This window comes from Rattus norvegicus, chromosome 11 (genome assembly GCF_036323735.1).
Source record: "Rattus norvegicus strain BN/NHsdMcwi chromosome 11, GRCr8, whole genome shotgun sequence".
Taxonomy (NCBI): Eukaryota; Metazoa; Chordata; class Mammalia; order Rodentia; family Muridae; genus Rattus; species Rattus norvegicus.
The window spans coordinates 92,195,924-92,215,068 of NC_086029.1; the positions used below are offsets into that span (position 1 = coordinate 92,195,924).

General features: G+C 45.0%; 1 long non-coding RNA gene across 2 annotated transcripts; it reads right to left on the bottom strand.

Annotated features, from left to right (window-relative positions):
• Positions 1 to 61: 61 nt before the first annotated feature.
• Positions 62 to 18,192, bottom strand: LOC120095692 (uncharacterized). Of its 2 annotated transcripts, none has more exons than XR_005491474.2 (3): positions 18,061 to 18,192; positions 15,354 to 15,512; positions 62 to 913 (listed from the first exon to the last, which is right to left on the bottom strand). It is a non-coding gene; the product is annotated as an uncharacterized LOC120095692 (long non-coding RNA). The 2 variants fall into 2 exon arrangements; XR_005491473.2 differs by having other exon boundaries at positions 15,354 to 16,904.
• Between the last annotated feature and the right edge of the window lie 953 nt (positions 18,193 to 19,145).

Genomic DNA, 19,145 nt, shown 5'->3' on the forward strand with positions numbered 1-19,145 from the left:
GCTCAGTGGTAGAGAGCTTACCTAGCATGCATAAGGCCCTGGGTTCGGTCCTCAGCTCCGAGGGAAAAAAAAAAAAAGACAAAAATAACCATTAAAAAAAAAAGAAGGGGTTGGGGATTTAGCTCAGTGGTAGAGCGCTTGCCTAGCAAGTGCAAGACCCTGGGTTCGGTCCCCAGCTCCGAAATAAAGAAAAAAGAAAAAAAATATTTTGGCGTGAGGGAATCAAGAGAGGGTTATGGAATATGAACGTAGATGGGGGGGTGTTATGTGTGGGGAGCAGCAGACTTGGGGAAGAAAGACAGGGCAGAGCGAGGCAAAGAAGAAAACACGGTGACAAATACAGATGAAAATACCTGTAACCCAAAAATAACTAAGACAAAGGTTTCGGTCAGGTTTTGGCTTTTTAATGAGGGAAGCTTCAGCGTAGAAACAGATTGAGGAAAGAAAAGTCAAGCCAGGAGAGTAAGGCTGGCAGAGTAGAGAAACAGGACAGGAGGCTGGGGATATAGCGCCCTTGATAGAATGTTGGAGTAGCATGGCTTTTCCTCCTACTGGGTTACTACCTCCAGTCGGGATGGGAGGGTTTGTGCCCAGCGCCACTGTATCCTCTTTGATGGATGTCCCTGGGAGAACGGGGCGGGGTCCCCTCCCAAGCCAGCCAGAGGGAGGGGAAACTGTGGTCGGGATAAAGTATGAGAGAAGAGTAAAAATTTTTTAAAAATTGCTTTCCTCTTTAATGAATGGAAAAGTGACATATAGGGGGTGGGGGGGGAAATGAAGACGAAGCTGTTGGGTGATCATGTGGCAAAGACGATTCCCGATCCAAAAACTAAACCGATCCCTGCGGTCTTTTTCAGATAGGAGCACAGAGAAGCCGGCGCCCAGGGAGTCGGCATAGCTGGAAGCGTCGGGGCTGAGTCAAATCAGGAGAGGAAAATAAAGGAAGGAGAGATTGGAACGTGCTCGTGAACACGAAAGCAGATTCTTCCCTTCCAAGAAAGAGACTGGAGCCCGGGTGGGGCCCGGGAGACAAACCCAGCGCCTGCTTGGAGAGGAAGTTAGGCAAATGTCAGCTTTTCTCAAATAGCCTTGCCCAGAAAATGTGTCAACAAACACCCAGCCAAACTTCACGGATACAGCGCAAGGCAACTCGGCCGAGAAACCGGGCAAGCATCTCCCGAGGGAGAAGCGCTTGGATTGAGTTAAAAATACATTAAATTCACAGTCACTCGAGAGCCAAAAGCCCAGAGAATAACTCTGGACTTTGGCTTTGAACTCCTTCGATTTCCTTCAAGGACGCTGTGTCCTGAGGTGTTGTTCTGTTTATCTGTTTGTTTTAAAAGCGTTACCTGGTCTGCCTGAGGCAGATGAGGGATGGCCCTGAAATGGGGAACCGGATTTCACTTTTGAGGGGAAAAAGTGTGCTGACTGTAGTTCCAGAGGGAATTGTGGGAGTGGAAACCAGGTCCAGAATGCACCTCTGCAGCCTCGCAGGCAGCTGCAGCCAGCAGTTTCAGGTGAAATGGGGCTTCTTTTTACAGGAGCCTACAAGATGTCCTGGAACCTTCGGAGATTTCGGTCAACTCTCTCCAACCACAACAAGTACAAAGACTTTATAATAAGCTTGAAAGTTGTTTCAAAATAACCCCTTTCTTAAATGTGTAAAAACCCTGAGAATACGCAGATGTGCCAAAAGAAGGACATAAGTATTTCCGGTCCCCTACGACCCCTCCCCCACCCCCAAAATGAGCATTTTGCTGCGTTTATTAGATTTTAAAGTGTTTTAGTTTTAGGGTTTAAACCAATATTAGATATTTGTTTGAGACAGAGTTTTGTTCTACGGCCCCTGGCTGGATTTAAACTCACAGTTTCCTGCTTCAGCCTCCCAAGTATTCAGATTACTGGTGTGCTTTTTTTTTTCTTTAATGGTTCAAAATAAAAACGATGTCAAAAAGATACTGCCTGAGAAGCTTATACTTCCCTAATATTCCCTCATACAAGTATAAGCACAAACACGGAGTCTTTTTTCTTTTCTTTGTGTGTGTGTGGGAAGGGGGGTCTTTTTTTTCTCCTGGAGAGGGTTTTTCTCTGTAGCCTTGGGTGTCCTGAAACTTACTCTGTAGACCAGGCTGGCCTCAAGCTCAGGGGATACGACTGCCTCTGCCTCCCAAGGCTGGAACTGAAGGCTTGTGCCACCACCACCCAACACAAATTCTTTTCTTTAAAAAAAACTTTTAAAGTCAGACCTGGTGACATATGCCTTCATTTCCAGCGCGTGGGCAAGTAGAGGCAGGCAGATTTCTTGTGAGTTCAAGGCCAGCCTGGTCTATCTTAGTGAGTTCCAAGCCAGCCAGAGCTACAGACACCCTGTCTTAAAATACAATGTGATGATGATGATGATGATGATGATGATGATGATGATGATGATGATGATGATGATGATAAAAGATTTACTTTCGTTATTTTTGATTATTGGTTTGTTGGAGACATGGTCCTAGTTGACCCGAAACCCTCTAAGTGGACCAGGCTGGTCTCAAACTCACAGAGATCCACATGCCTCTGCCTCCTGAGTTCTGGGTTTCAAGCCATGCACCACCTCATCCAGTTTTTACTAGTTTATATCTGATTATTTGTTTGTTTATTTTGTTCATTCGACACAGGGTTTCTCTGTGTATCCCTGGCTGTCCTGGAGCTCGCTCTGAAGACCAGGCTGGCCTCGAACGCAGAGATCTGCCTGCTTCTGCTTCCCATGTACTGGGCCTACTAGCACCACCACCACCACCTGCCTTAGTTTTTACAGTTTTAATTATATGTAGGTGTATGTTCCTGCACATGGGTATGTGTACAAGAGCGTGAGTGTCAGTAGAGGCTCAGGTGTCAGATGTCGTGGACCCAGTTACAGACGGCTGTGAACATGGGTGCCAGGAACACGGCTGGAGCTCTTTGAAGAGCAGCAAGTTCTCTTAACCACTGAGCCATCTCCAGCCCCAAATATTCCCTTAAAAAAAAAATCAGATTTAATTGTATGTGTGTTCATGAGTGGTGAGCATGTGTGCTTGAGTGTGTGTGTGTGTGTCTGTGTGTGTGTGAGAACGCATGTGTGCACGTGTGCCATAGTGGTTAGGGGACAACCTTCTGAAGTCAGTGCCCCCTCTCCTTCTGCCTCCTTCTGAGGCAGGGTCCTCCTGTTGTTTCTGGTTCACTGTGTGTACTTCAGACCTTCAGCCTCACTGGCCCATGAGCTTCTAGAAGGACACGGATTCTTACCTCACGCTTCACTACAGAGTGGCTCTGGATTGACAACGCTGCACCCCAGTGCATGCCCTTTGCATGTGTTTACGCAGACAATGAATTTTTACTGACATTGGAGCCGGCTTCTGTAACACACTTTTTTTTTTAACTTAAGGATTTGTGGAGACATTTATGCTATCGTTTTCAAAGGCTATGGTGACAGGGAAAAGCCTTGAAATATTATTATGGCTCTCTGCCTCTCTCAGGATAATCTTGGGGATAGAAAGAAAAATACTCTGGTCCATGCAGTGCAGAGGCCTCGGTTGACTTCAGGCTCAGCCAGTGAACTCGTGTGAACTTGGGTGCTGGGCCCAATATTCAAATGCTTGTATCTCACTCTTATGTTCTAGGACTGCCATGGGAGTTAAAGGAGATGATTAGGAAGCAATCACTTGATAGGAGGCTATAAAACACTAAAATATCTGTAGACTGTATACACACACATACTCTCACACATACATACACCCTTACACACTCACACACACACATACTCACATATACACACTCACACACATGTTCTCTTACATACACTCACACACACATACACAGACTCACACACAGCCACACACACTCACACACACATGCACACATTCACACACTCACATATACACACTCACACACAGCCACACACACTCACATATACACAACACACATGTTCTCTTACATACACTCACACACACATTCACAGACTCATACACAGCCACACACACTCACACATACATGCACACCCTCACACACATATACACACTCACACACATGTCTTCTCTTACATACACTCACGCACACATATGCAGTCACACATACATACACATTCACATTCACACACTCACACACACTCATGCACACACACACTCATACACACTCACAGATGGACACACACACACACACACACACACACACACACCTGGGCAGTGCTTATGTTCTAATAGGGAACTCTATTTGGTTACTTTTCTTTTCAGTAAACACCTTTACACAAAATTTTTGTTTTCTAAAAACATTTCTACTGTTGTGCATTTCATATAGATGAAGAAATGAGGAAAAGTAAATAGTAAAAAAAAAAAAAAGATAAAATTGAAGTAACCCATAACTTACTTGTAAAAAATCCCTCCAGCTATTTCGTATGTATGTATATGTGTATGTGCAATCTATACATGGTTCATATTTTACATAATTAGTCTTGCCCTACCACATATAAATAACCTTTCTAAACTCATAACAATAACCTTCACCATTACTAATAGTTTGGTTCCAGTAGTAAATGTACAGCACTCTTCCTAGCCATTCTATGTTTGCTGGATACTTAAGTTCTCTGGACACTTTTGCTATCGTACACAATCTTAGGAGGGCATTGCCACGACCAAGTACTCATCTAACTCGTGCTGGAGAAATGGTTTAGCAGGGAAGAGCTCCTGCTGCACTTCTAAAGCCCTGCGCTCAGATCTCAGCATCATCCACAGGCGGCTCACAACTGCCTCCACCTCTAGCTCCTGGGGACCTGGCGCCCTCTGCTGGGCTTCAACGGCACCTGCACATGGACGGCGCGCGCGCGCACGCAGAGACGCGCTCACAAACGCATACACACAATCACATCTTTAAAAACTCCCATAACTTGAAGAAGTCAGGTTAGAACAGGGGAGTGTGTTTTATTTCCTTCACTCAACACAAGCTCTTAAGCTCATCCCGTTTGCTGTGAAGTTACAGACACAGACAGGAATCAACACAGGAAGGGCCACCAGGGAAGGACAGTGAAATGAGCCCACTACATTTTGAGCTCCCTGACCTCCCTAGGGTTCCTCATGTGCCTAGCAAGACCTTTCACAACCCTGCCTCTTGAAGCCCCACTCCACTCCCCAGCCCACAACAACTTTCTTTGTGTTGCAAATATTTACACATCTGTTAGGATTTAATGTAAATACCCTTTGCTCTGTGGTGGCCTCCTGATGCTCCTGCAGAATGGCCCAGAGTCCTGCCACACTCCATTTGTGATCACCTATTTGTCATTCTACCTCATGCCCCCCCCTCACCAGAGGCTTCTTGGAGTTGAAGACTGTTTTTTGCTTTATTTCCAGGAAAATCAATATTATGTGGACCACTCTGACTGAGCACAGAGATTGAACTGTGTGTGCTTACTGAAATACTAAATAAATAATGGAAGGGTCTGGAGAGATGGCTCGGCTGCTAAGGGCCCTGGCTGCTCTTGCAAAGGACCTGGGTTTGGTTCCCAGCACCCACACGATGTCTTACAGCTGACTCTACCCCAGTTCCAGGGGATGTGATGCACTCTTTTGGCCTCTGAAGACACTAGGTTCATACATAGTACATATGTGTACATGCAGGCAAACACTCATACACATACATGTTTTTTAAATCTTTAAAAATAAATAAAGCTACACGATTGGCAAAGGTCTGTTTACAAAAGATCATTATCAGAAGTCCTGGCTCACGCACTGAGCTAGATGTTTAAATAAATTTTCATTGATTGATTGATGGATGGATGGATTTCTTTTGTATGTGTGTGTATGTATGTTCAGGAATGTGAGTGTGTGTATGTATGTGTACGTTCAAGAGTATGAGTGTATGTATGTATGTATGTATGTGTGTGTGTTCAAGAGTGTGAGTGTGTATGTATGTGTGTTCAAGCGTGTGAGTGTATGTAATTTGTATTCAAGAGGGTGAGTGTCGGGGTTGGGGATTTAGCTCAGTGGTAGAGCGCTTGCCTAGCAAGCGTAAGACCCTGGGTTCGGTCCCCAGTTCCAGAAAAAAAAAAAAAAAAAAAAAAGACTGGAGCCCCTTGGAAAGGACACTCTGCAACCTTTGGGCTGGAGAGATGGCTCAGTGGTTAAGAGCACTGACTGCTCTTCCAGAGGTCCTGAGTTCAATTCCCAGCAACCACATGGTGGCTCACAACCATCTGTAAAGAGATCCGATGCCCTCTTCTGGTGCATCTGAAGACAGCTACAGTGTACTCATATATAATAAATGAATAAATTTTAAAAAAAGAGGGTGAGTGTGTGTGCATATGTATGTGTGTTCAAGAGTGTGTATGTATGTATGTATGTGTTCAACAGTGAGTGTGTGTGTATGTTCAAGTGTGTGCATGCATTTGTGTGTGTGTGTGTACACACCGCAGACAGGATGTAGAGTCAGAAGAGAACTGTCTACAGTTTGCTGTCTTCTTCCTCTATGTGGGGCTGTAGACTCGAACTCATCAAACTTGGCAGCAGACTCCTTTGTCCGCTGGGCCATCTTGCTGGCCTGATTTTTGTTTTTCTCCAATTTTGCCTTTGTCTCCGTTCACCATTGAAGACCCAGACTTCATGTTTCCACTTGCATACGCAGCCAGGGGGAACTGGGGACTCGCCAGGGGAAAAGCTAAAGGCCTAATGTTCTTACAGTAGGGCGGACTTTACTAAAGAAGAATATTCCACGTCATGAATTCTATATTGAATATAAAGTAATACCTATTTCAACCAAGAAAGCACACGATAAGAACTTACAAAGCTTTTACGCCACTAGTACCAACCTTCACAGCCTAACACTCTCCAGTAACTGGTTTAAACCTTCAATTATTCTGCGAAAAAATACATTAATCTAAATCTAAGAAGTATATAAGCAATTCAAATGTCTTTCCAAACAGTTATATCTGTAGCAGAAAATGCATGTGATGGGTGTGTGCACTCTTGGAGTGGCAGCAAGCTAGGAAGTAGGGGACTCCAGAACATGGCAGTCCCAGCGTTCCCGGTGAGCAACACCAGTACAGCAAAGGCAGCGGCATTAAGGAGCGGTGCACCATAGCCCCCAGGAAAACCATCAAAGACCATACTCACAGAAATGACTCAGTAGGGGTCACAGGGTGAGAAGGAACAGGGGAAGGAGGGCGGACGGCCAGCTGTACCCCCATGTGGTGCTTGGGAGGCTGAGGAAGGAAGATCTCAGGTTCAAGGCCAACCTGGACTAACAGGATCAAACCTTGTCATAAAGAGGGAGAGAGGAGGGAGTGGTGGGGAGGGGAGACGAATCTGTGGATACATGATTGTAGGCTTCTGGAAAAGAAGCCGGGAAACCTGCTAAGGGTATACAGACTGTGTCTCAAACAACGACAACGAAAAGTACAGACTTTGGTTAGTGTATCTGTACTGGTTCACCAGTTTTGACATTTGTCTGTCATTGACGTGCCCCGTGTAATAGGAGAAGAGTGGAACAAGATCCCTTTACGTCTTCATGATTTGCCTATACATTTTAAAACTTCCAAAAATAAAGTCTGCTAGGAGAATAGCAGGGATAGTTGTAGGCTTCACCGAATATACATATGCATATACATATACACACACACACATATATATATATACACACACATACACACACATACACACACACACACACATATATATATATATGTATATATATATATACATATATATATATATATATATATATATATATATATATATATATATATGCAGGTATTCTCTGCTTTGCTGGTGCTTTTGGAGCCTGGGCTAGCCTACACTCACTACGTAGCCCACGTTAGCTCAAGACTCACAGTACTGTTACTACCTCAGCCTCCCGACTCCAGAGCTTATTATCCAAAGTATTTTTTAAAGGTCTATTTACTTCCATGAGTGTTTGTGCTTGCCTTTATATCTGAGCACCACCACGTGTGTGCCTGCTGCTTACCGGCCTGAAGACGGGGCTGGGTTGCTCAGTTTGTGAGCAGTCAGATGGGAATCAAACCCAGGTCCCCTGTAAGAGCAGCCAGTGCTCTTAACCACTGAGCCGTCTCTCCAGCCCCCAAAATCATTTCTTGAATTACAAAACCTAACTTGCAGGCCAGGCACGGTGGCAAATACCATTCATCATCGCACTCAGGAGACAGAGGCAGGCAGATCTCTGTGATTTGTAGGCCAGCTCGATCTCCAAATCCAGTTGCAAAGCAGTCCTTTCTCAAAAATCAAAGAGCAAGCAAGCAAACGAACAACTTGGTAATTAGTATGTGTTGAATTTCTCTCCCATCTTTTCGGGCTGTTTTAACATATGGGAAGCAACGTCCCTTCCTCACTGTATGCAGCTCAGCCTTGTGTCAGCGTCAGCAGCTTCTACCTGCTGCTGCCCCTAGGACAAGTAACAACAAAAAAAGGGTCATTCAGGGGCACAGTTTAGGAGATCCTGATCCATTACCAGGTGCCCCATTGCATACAGGCCTCTGGAGGGCCCCCCCGCCCCCGACAAAGTGGCAGGAAGCCTGTGGCATGACACTCTGCTAAGCTCTCCTGGTGAGGCAAAGAGAAAGAGGAAATGACAGACACACACAACCCCCTGCAAGAGGTCCTCCCCCCCCAGCTCCCTCAGCCCCCCCCCCCAACCCTGACACCAGGCCCCGACCTCTTACAGACAGCAGGGCTTCCCAGAAACACCACTCAGGGGCCATGTGATTAATAACTGCATCTGTGTTTGATCCAGAGTATAGCACACATCTTACTTGGAGTTAGTTTTAAAGTGTATTAACAGAGCTGGGTGGTGGTGGCCGCACATATCCTTAATCCCAGCACTCAGGAGACAGAGGTAGGCAGATCTCTGAGTTCGAGACCAGCCTGGTCTACAGAGCGAGTTCCAGGACTGCCTGGACTACACAGAGAAACCCTGTCTTGAAAAACAAATAAACAAACAAAAACTATTAAAAAGCATAATAATATGTATTAACAGGTAAACGTGAGCTGTTCCAGTAGAACTAAGGATGCTAAGGATGGGGCCTAGAGTCCTAAAATTTCTCCAACCTTCCATGGCTTCAAAGGGCCTCTTTATAACTCAGATGAGCAAATCTGCTCACTTATCCAAGAAATATCGGCTGTGCTGCTGGGGAAAGCGTTGACACTCTCTCCTCCTGTCTGAAGTGATCTGGAAGCCCGTGGCTGGGAACTGTAGTTCTCAAAGCTGGTTGGACTTTTGAAATCACCAGGAAAGCTCTTTTTAAGAAAGCTTTGGTCTTTTCTGGGCCAATTAAGTCAGAATCGCTACCTGGATTTGGTAGAGCAGTGCCTGTAATCCCAGTACTAAGGAGTCTTAAAAAAGACGGAGGAGAGTTCAAGGCCAGCCTGGGATATGCAGTCTGTCTCAAAGTTTCCAAGTGTTCTTGGAACTTCTAAGGGTTCCAACTCTCCCCCAAGAGATTCTAAAGTAAAATGTAGGCAAGACTGAGAAACCGAGCTCTAAAACGGGTGCCCCATGGTCTCTGCCATCAAGGAACAGGTCCCAGGAAGCCTGGGGAAAGGAGCAGTGGCGGCATAGTTCCTAAACTGAAGCGGAGAGGGTGCTGGGAAAAGTGGGGGCGAGGGGAGGGTGTTGAGAGCAGCGGTGCGCAACAACCCACGCACTGGCTCGTTTTAGAACAAATCGGCTCTTCTCAGACATATGTACTGGAGAAGCCGCCTCCTGGAAATTTCCAGAAACAGCGAGAGACTACTCCTAGCAGAAAAGCATTCAGCTTACATTCTGTTTCTCAATGCCGAGAATCTCAAGGTTGTGAGGTGCTTAAGGGTCACCAATCACTGTTCTCTTACCCCTCCTCCTTCTCCTCGCCCTTCCCTTTTCTCTGTTCCCCATTTCCTTCTTCCTCTCCCAGCTCCCCCATCTCCTCACCCTCACAGGGCCAGGAGCTGTGAGCATGTTCTCTCGTGGAGCATTGGCACGTGCCATGCAGGTATTTGACCTACCATTTTCACACCTGAAATAAAACTCTGCATAAGGAAACATGGCTAAGGGGTGAATCAAGGAAAAGCAGAAAATTCAGAAGCCAAGCCCTGAGCAACTCCCCTTTCCCCCAAACCTCTGAGGGAAGTCATTGCTCTCTTCACTGAGGAGGAACCTGGGTTCCAAGAGTTATTGAATGTCCTCTCAGGACCAGTTAGCTCACTTCGGACAGGGCAAGAACTTAGTCCATCTTCACAGTGATTTTGTTCCTGTTTTCAAATGACCAGCTGAGGCAGAAAATTGGCTGTAGGAGATCATTGATCAGACATTCTGCAGTCTAAGTGGAGAGTGAGCCAGAGCTCTCTCCACAGAATCACAGCTGTCTGTGGGTCTGGGAGGCGCCATCTGCCCCACCCACAGCAGGGAGGGCTGTGGAGAGCTCTCTGTACTATCTTTGCAGCTTTGCTATAAATGTGAAGTTATTCTAGAATGAAAAATGTATTTTAAAATGGCACATAAGGTCTCACCACACACACACACACACACACACACACACACACACACACACACACACGATAACAGTACAGTACAAGGGAGGTTGAGCCTCGCTGTGGTGGTTTGAATAGGCTTGGCCCAGGGAGTAGCACTATTAGGAGGTCCGACCTTGTCGAACGGGGTTTGACCTTGTTGGAGGAAGTGTGTCACTGTGAGGGTAGGCTTTGAGAACTTCCTCCTAGCTTCCTGGACATCAGTCTCTCCTGAGTGCCTTCAGGTAAAGATGTAGAGCTCTCAGCTCCTCCAGCACCATGCTTGCCTGGACGCTGCCATGCTTTCTGCTATGATAGTGTGTGAGAGAAATGGCTGAGAGGCGGTTGGAGCGTGCAGATCTCGTTCTGTTGTTGCCTGAGCGCAGTGAGAACACTCAGGGCCCACAGAACGAGATGTGTGTATGTGTTTCAGGGGCCTAGGGTAACTCTCGGAGAGGGCAGCTGAAAGGGAGACAGCCAGGAGGGGGCAGCTTTCCGACCTCATGTCAGGGTAGCAGCCGGAATGAGCGGATCTGGCTCACGGGAACTGATAGCAAACGAGTCTCATTAATTTTTTTTTTTTTTTTACAACAACAGCTTACTTATATAAGAAGTCTTGAGAAGTGTAATGTTGTGTATCTTGTTCGCTTGTTTGTATCGTGTTTTGTTTTTGTGTTTTTTGAGACAGGTTCTGGCTATGTGGTTCAGGCCTGGCCTGGAATTCACTCTGTCTGGTTTGGAAGTCAGTGTGAGTGACTTAGGGTTTCCATTGCTGTGAAAGGGACACCATGACCAAGAACATGTAGTCGGGTCTGGTACACAGTTTCAGAGGTTCAGTCCATCATCATCAAGGTGGGAGCGTGGCAGTGTCTCTGAAGTCATGGCGCTGGAGGAGCTAAGAGTTCTACATCTTCATCTGAAGGCCACTAGCAGAAGACTGGCTTCCAGGCTTCTAGGACAAGGATATTAAAGCCCAAGCCCACAGTGACACACCCACTCCAACAAGGCCACACCTCCAATAGGGCAACTCCCTGGGTCAAGCATATACAAACCATCATACTCAGCATCCCTCAGTCCTTACCTGACATACCCTGCTCCCAATCTGAACTTTCTAGCCCAGGGGCTGAGCTGCCCTTCCCCCAAAGGTTCTTCCCTATATAATCCAGATGTTTTGCTCAATCCCTCTCTGTCTCCTTCTTTCTCTATGTGCACATGTTCTCTCCCCCCTCAACCCCATCTCCTCTCTCCTTCCCATGGTGACTTCCCTGGCCTCCTTCCTTGGGACCACTGAACTCCCCGTTCTGAGAGCAACTTCCCAATAAACCTGCATTTAATATAAGCTAATCTGGCTTGAATTTGCTCATTTCACTGACAGAAAAATAACTTATCAACACACACACACACCAGGAGAGGAAGAGAGAGAGAAACGAGAGAGAGAGAGAGAGAGAGAGAGAGAGAGGAAGAGAGGAAGAGCGGAAGAGAGTCGGAGAGAGAGAGGAAGGAGGAAGAGTCTCCTGTAGCTTTATTTACCACTTATATACCCAAGTCTCCAGGTAGAAAATAACTGGGAAGCACATTGGGAAACCCTGGCTCCTGACTACCTGGCTTGTGACTTCGTGACTTCGGTGACAAAAGACCGACTACAAGACCTGAATTAATTAGGGAGAAATTCAAGACCAGCCTGAATCTCAAGGATAAAGGCTGAGGAAGCAAAAGGCAGAAGTAAATTGACCACCACCCAGGTGTGGTCCAGGTGTGGCAGTTCCACATGCATCAGCCGGGCTCAGCAGAGGTCATGCAGTGGAGACACTGGGTGTTACTACTTGGTCTTTTCTTCCTGTGCCGTAAATTCATGGGAGAGGCCTCTGTCCAACAATCCCATGACTTTATGGCAGTAATCTTTTTTTTTTTTTTTTGTTCTTTTTTTTCGGAGCTGGGGACTGAACCCAGGGCCTTGCGCTTCCTAGGCAAGCGCTCTACCACTGAGCTAAATCCCCAACCCCTTATGGGAGTAATCTTAACTGTGGCCATACAGTTACAAAGCGGCCAGGCCCAAATCCAATACGGTTCCCTACATTTTAGAGCAGCTGTACAGTCTGCGTGACTCAAAACAACAGAAATGCACTGTCTCACAGTCAAGGTTGGAAATCCAAAGCCAGGGTACCTGTGGACTACAGGGCCTGTGTGGTTCTCTTTTAGCTTTGGGTATACACAGATACACCAATCTGATCCACTGGCACTGATCACTCTTGGATCACTGGCACCCTCTGTTTTCCTTTGTTTCTTCTTTTCCTACAAGACCAGCTACATAGGACTAAGGGTCCAATAGGACCTCATCCTATGCTTTAACCACACCTACCCCCAAGTAAAATCACATTCTGGGGTTCCAGAAAGAATGTGCATTTGGAGGGAAGTTTTGGTTGGGATCCTGGATCTCCAAGACTCATACATGTGGTAGTTGTTCTTGGTTATCAACTTGACTACACCTGGAATTTAACTAAAATCCAAGGGCTAGATATACCTGCAAGGGGTTGTTTTCTTTCTTTTTCTCTTTTTGTCTTTGTTTTTTGAGAAAGGGTTTCTCTGTGTAGCCTTGGCTGTCTTGGAATTCACCCTGTAGACCAGCCTGGCCTCTAACTCACAGAGATCCACCTGCCTCTGCCTCCCGAGTGCTGGGATTAAAGCAGCGCGCCACCACCACTGGCCTGGGATTATTTCTTAATTGAATCACTTGAAATGGGAAGACCTCCCTTTAACCCAGATCTTTTGAGGCGGGAAAACCCAACTTGAATGTGGGTCATGCCCTCCGATGGCAGCCTATGTAAAGGATATGAAAGAAGGAAGCTGTATCTCTGCCTGCTTGCCCCTTGCACTCAATGGCAAGTCCACTCCTTCATTACCATTAGAGCCTACTTCTTTGGGATTCCAGGATCTACTGAAGACCGGCTAAGACGTCCAGCCCCATGTGCAGTAGAACCCAAATAATCACTGCTGAAATCAACCCAGTGGCAGCAGCGTTCCTCATTACCCGCCCTAATGTTCTGAGTTCCTGCGCACAGGTATATTTTAATATGCTTTAAATAGCTCGTTGGCTGAGCCACTTCCTAACCTCCACGTGGTTGATGTACTTTTTGATAATTTCAATTTGTCACTCACTAAAACATATATTTTATCTTGACTGCCCTGGAGCCAGACATGTAACCCTCCTAGGGGTCACAATCCCTGACTCTTACATGATAGCTATGCTCTTTCTTCTGCACCTCTCAGGCCTGGTGTCTTCTTCTACCTCCCAGGCTAACTCCTTCCTCCTCCCCCATCCCTTGTCCAGGAATCCTAAAAGCCCTGCCTCTGTCTCCCTGCCCAGCCATTGGCCACTGGCAACTTAATTTACCAATCAAAACCAACTGAAGACAGGGACCTTCAGCATTTTATGTGCGGATTCTTGTGCAATGTTGGGGACCCAATTAACATAATACAAGCATTAGACGAAATCCACAACATTTTACCCTTTTTGTCTGTTAAGAAGGCCTTTTCTTTCAGATATACACTGGACATAGTTATAACAGTTATGTAAGCTATAAGGTATGATATACGCTAATAATGCCCAGTCCATCAATTTTGTCAATTTTGGTATATTACTCTAACATCGATCCTAACATAAAGAGTTACAATTCCTTTTTTTTTTTTTTTTTTTTTTTTTTTTTTGGAGCTGGGGACCGAACCCAGGGCTTTGCGCTTGCTAGGCAAGCACTCTACCACTGAGCTAAATCCCCAACCCCAAGAGTTACAATTCTATACCTGAATTATGTTTTGATTTTAACCTGTATTACCATCTGAAAATCACCTTTTTCAAATCTAGATCGTCTTCCTTAAGGCTAAAAACTTAAGTTTGATTATGAAATTATGACGAGTCTTCAACCCCATCAGAGAGCCAAGAATGAATTAAACATTACCTGAATATATAAGAAGCATAAAAACATAGCTTCCAAAATTTAAGCAAATTGTAGAGACAGCTGGCTGGATAGTCCTCAATATTCCTAAAACGATAGGTCATTTCTCTTCAGCCTTCTGGCCCAGAACCGTCTGTCAGACCTTAAGTGACACAGGAATTGTGAAGGACCAGCTTACCCTGTCTTGGCAGAGCTAAGCTGTTGCCTTGCCACAATTGGAGCAACTCTATATGGAGGTTATGATGCTTGATATCTTCTTTGAACTGTGAAGGGTCTACTGTCAGGACCACATATGTCTCCTAATCAAAAGATCTACTGATAAAGTGGTTTTTGTGGTCTGAACAACTACTGTATTCTTAAACAACAATGGGCTGTCCACTGGTAGACAGCCATTGTTGGACCAGCTAGACCACAGCCCGTAAGCCATTTTAATATATCCCCTTTATGTATCTAGATAGATATTTATGTATATTTATCTGTCCTTCAGTCTGTTCCTCTAGAAAGCTCTGACTAATACAGATTTTGCTAATGGGAGTGGGGTTGCAGATTATTGAGGTCATGTGATTAATGGAGTTTTGGCTGAAATCCTACTCACGGTAGGTCCAGTAGGTCCCTGAACTCATCCTGAGGTCATTTCCCAGTCCCAAGATGAATAATTGGAACAGATGTACTAAGAAGTGACAGAGCTGGGAAGTGGTGGCACATGCCTTTAATGCCAGCATCAGGGAGGCAGAGACAAGGGGATCCCTTAGTTCCAGGCCAGCCTGGTCTATACAGTGAGTTCTAGGACAGCCAAGGCTACACAGAGAAAATCAGTCTCAAAAACAAAAACAAAATAATCAAACCAAACAAACGAAGGCAGAATTCCCACAATCCCCTGCCCTCAGGACATACTCACCCTATCCCAAGGTCTTTTAAGCCATTTCAATATGCACTACAAGTTCAGAATCTCATGTAAATATCAACTCAGAAAGTTTTCAAGTTCATCGTCTAAATCGGGATGGCTGGGACTTGGGACATAGTACATCCTGGGCAAAATCTTTCTCCATCTGGGGATCTGTGAAACCAGGAAATAAATGATCTGCTTTTGAAACACAATGAGCGAGCAGCATTAAGCAGACATTCCTATTTCAAAAGGCAAAACTAAGAAGGGAAAATGTAGTCACCGATCCCAAGCCAGACAGATGCAGCCTTTGCTACAATGGCCATTTACTTGTTCTTTATCTTTTTATTTTATTTTTTTATTTTGAGATAGGGTCGTGTTATGCTGTCTAAGGTCTTGAACTGCTGGCCTCAAGGGATCTTCCTACCTCAATTCCAAAATTTAAAATATATATACAGAAATTGACCTGGTGGTGACACACGCCTTTAATCTCAGCACTCAGGAGGCAGAGGCAGGTGGATCTCTGAGTTCAAGGCCAGCCTGGTTGACAAAAAGAGTTCTAGACAAGCTAAAGCTTACACAGTAAGTACCTGCCTTAAAAAAAAAAAAAGCGAAAACAATATCTATCTTTATTTACAAATAAGCAGTTGTGATTTTACAACATTGAAAATATTGAAAATTGGGATGGGTTGTTGCTCCTTTGGGAGGGTGCTTGCTGAATTCACAATGCCCTGGGTTTGATCCCAGTACCACATAATGGCACCTTTTGTGACCCCAGACCTTGATAAGTAGGGATAGAAAGATCAGAAGTTCAAAATCATCCTCTGTGCAGAATAAGAGGCCTGCTTGGGAGTTAGTCAAAGTGTTTCTTTAAAAAACAAAACAAAACAGCCCTATCTATGTATCTATGTATTCCAATAACTCGCACAATAAATATACTTTTGGAGTTAGAATTAGGTAATAATGTTTAAGTTCAAGTATCTAATGAAATCTTTTGTTTCTGAAAAGTCAAATCAAATCATAGTTGGAACAGTAACTGTAGCAACGTTCCGGAAGGCAGCCAGCACCCCTCTGGTTGGCCCAGGCATCCTCTGCACACGACTGTTTTTATTAACTGGGATGCAGTCCATCTCTGTGTAACTTTATGAAATGTGTTTTGGCTTGGAGCACAGAAAACCCATTTAGACATTAATAGTCTAGTTGCGAGCTGTGTTACTCATTCATAAGAGTAACAACAGTGTGCTGGGATTTTTTTCCCCCAGCGTTTCCCCCTTAACTTTATTGGCTAATAAAAATCCAAACACTGAATCTTTTGCCCAGAAAGTGGCACCAAAGCAAAGCAGCTGCCCACCCAGGCCCCAAGGGGCTCTCCTAAAAGGACCTGAGTGCTGGCTAAAGCCCAAGCAGAGAGAAGGCCTATTCTCCAGCTGTCAAGCTCCTCACAGGGTCAGTCAGGAGCTGTTCTCAGTTCCTCCTGGGGGAGGAAGGAAATCCACCCCTCCTCTCTCTACTCAAAATTTCTCTCTGATATTCAAGATGGTGGAATCTAACCATAGAATGGTGTCCCTGAAAAAAAAAACAAAAAACAGTTACAGGAAGATACTTAATGATCTCATTTACTTATACTCTCGAAATGCTAAACCCATAGAACCAAGAATGTAGTAATTACCAAAGGCTAGAGGGGGACAGGTAAGAGGGGATAGGGAGTTGCAGATCAAAGGGTTCATTTCTGACATAAGGGGCAATTCACTTTTGAGATTTACTGTGTAGAAAGGGGAGGTTGTGAGGTTGAAATGTATATTATTTTTATTTTATTTTATTTCTGTGTGTGTGTGTGTGTGTGTGTGTGTGTGTGTGTGTATGTGTGTGTGTGTGTGTGCGCGCGCGCACATACGAGTTCAGGTGCCCGTGGAAGACAGAAGCATCAGGTTTTTTTGTTGTTGTTTTTGTTTTTAAGATTTATTTATTTATTTTATGTACAGCATTCTGCCTGCATATGTGACTGCAGGCTAGAAGAGGGCACCAGATCCCATTACAGATGGTTGTGAGCCACCATGTGGTTGTTGGGAATTGAACTCATGACCTCTGGAAGAGCAGTCAGTGCTCTTAACCGCTGAGCCATCCCTCCAGCCCAGCATCAGGTTTTTTGTGGAGCTGGAGTTACAGGTCGTTGTGAGCCACCCAATGTGATTGATAGGAATTGAATTTGGATCCTTTGGAAGACCAAGAAATGCTCATAAACACTGAGCATTTCTCTAGTCCCACTAAGTACATATCTTTTTGCTTTGTTTTTTGTGACAAGGTTTCTTTGTGTTGTCCTAGCTGTTCTGGAACTTGCTTTGTAGATCGGGTTAGCCTTGAATTCATATAACTCTGCTTGCCTCTGCCTCCCAAGGAATTAAAAATGTAAACCACCATGCTTGAACCACTATTAAGTACATTTCAAAGTTGGTAAGGGAAAGAAAATTAATTATCCTCACCCACACACACACACCCTAAACACACACACACACACACACACACACACACACACACAATATTATTTTTAATATGCTTTAGCTCAATGGACAGGCTCTTCTAAGCCTTCCTTGGCTAGCACACCCTTCTTTTCACTCCCAGCTCAACACCTCTAATTCTGCTCTTTACTCAGTTACCCAGTTACCTTCTCCTTGTTCAGCACCCCAAATCTACCCTCAGCTGAATTATGTTTCTAATATCCTACCTGCTACCCCAGGCTCAGTCAGGGAAGGCCACTCCACCCTAGATCTCACATGGCTGGTGGCTCTCTCTCCCTCCAAAGCATGGTGAATGTTTCCTCTTCCTTTGCAACTGTCTGTGTTGCCTGAGGGATGGGGGTGGGGTGGGGTGGAAGTGGGGGAACTGGAAGTCCCACCTATTCCACACAGCTCATTGGCCACTAGCATCTTTATTGATTGATCAAGAACCAATCGGAGAACAGGACCTTCAGAGTTCGCATGCAGTTTCCCATCAAAGCATCAGAACCACCCCCTTTAAGATGACAAGTATGTTAATTGTATTGTTCAAATTGTTCCACAATGAATGCACATATTAAAACGTTGGGACTAGAGAGATAGCTCAATCAAGGAAGTGCTTACCACACAACAAGAGGACCTTAGTCTGAACTCAGCACCCACGTAAGAAGCCAGGCAAGGTGGTTCACAGTAACCCCAGCACTGGAGAAGCAGCAACAGGATTTCTGGGTCTTACCGCCCAGCTCAACTCTAAGTTCAGCGAGACATTTTTGTCTCTAAAAAAAATAAGGAGGGCTTGTGAGATGGCCTGGAAGGTCAAAGTATTTAATGACCAAGCCATTCAACTTGAGTTCAATGCCCAGAACCCACAGAGTGGAAAGAAAGAACAACAATGGATTCTCATGAGTTGTCCTCTGATCTTCACAACACATACACACACACATATACAGAGAGAGAGAGAGAGAGAGAGAGAGAGAGAGAGAGAGAGAGAGAGACTGTACATAAACACATTGTAAATATAATTATTACTTGTCAATTAAAAATTTTAAAGTTGTGGCTGGAGAGATGGTTCAGTGGCTAAGAGCACTGACTGCTTTTCCAGAGGTCCTAAGCTCAATTCCCAGCAACCACATGGTGGCTCACAACCATCTGTAATGGGATCCCATTCCCTCTTCTTGTGTTTCTGAAGACAGCTACAGTGTACTTCTATACATAAAATAAATAAATTTTAAAAAGAATTTAAAAATTTGTGAGTGTGTTGCTGCTGCTGCTGCTGCTGCTGCTGCTGCTGCTGCTGCTGCTGCTGCTGTTTTTA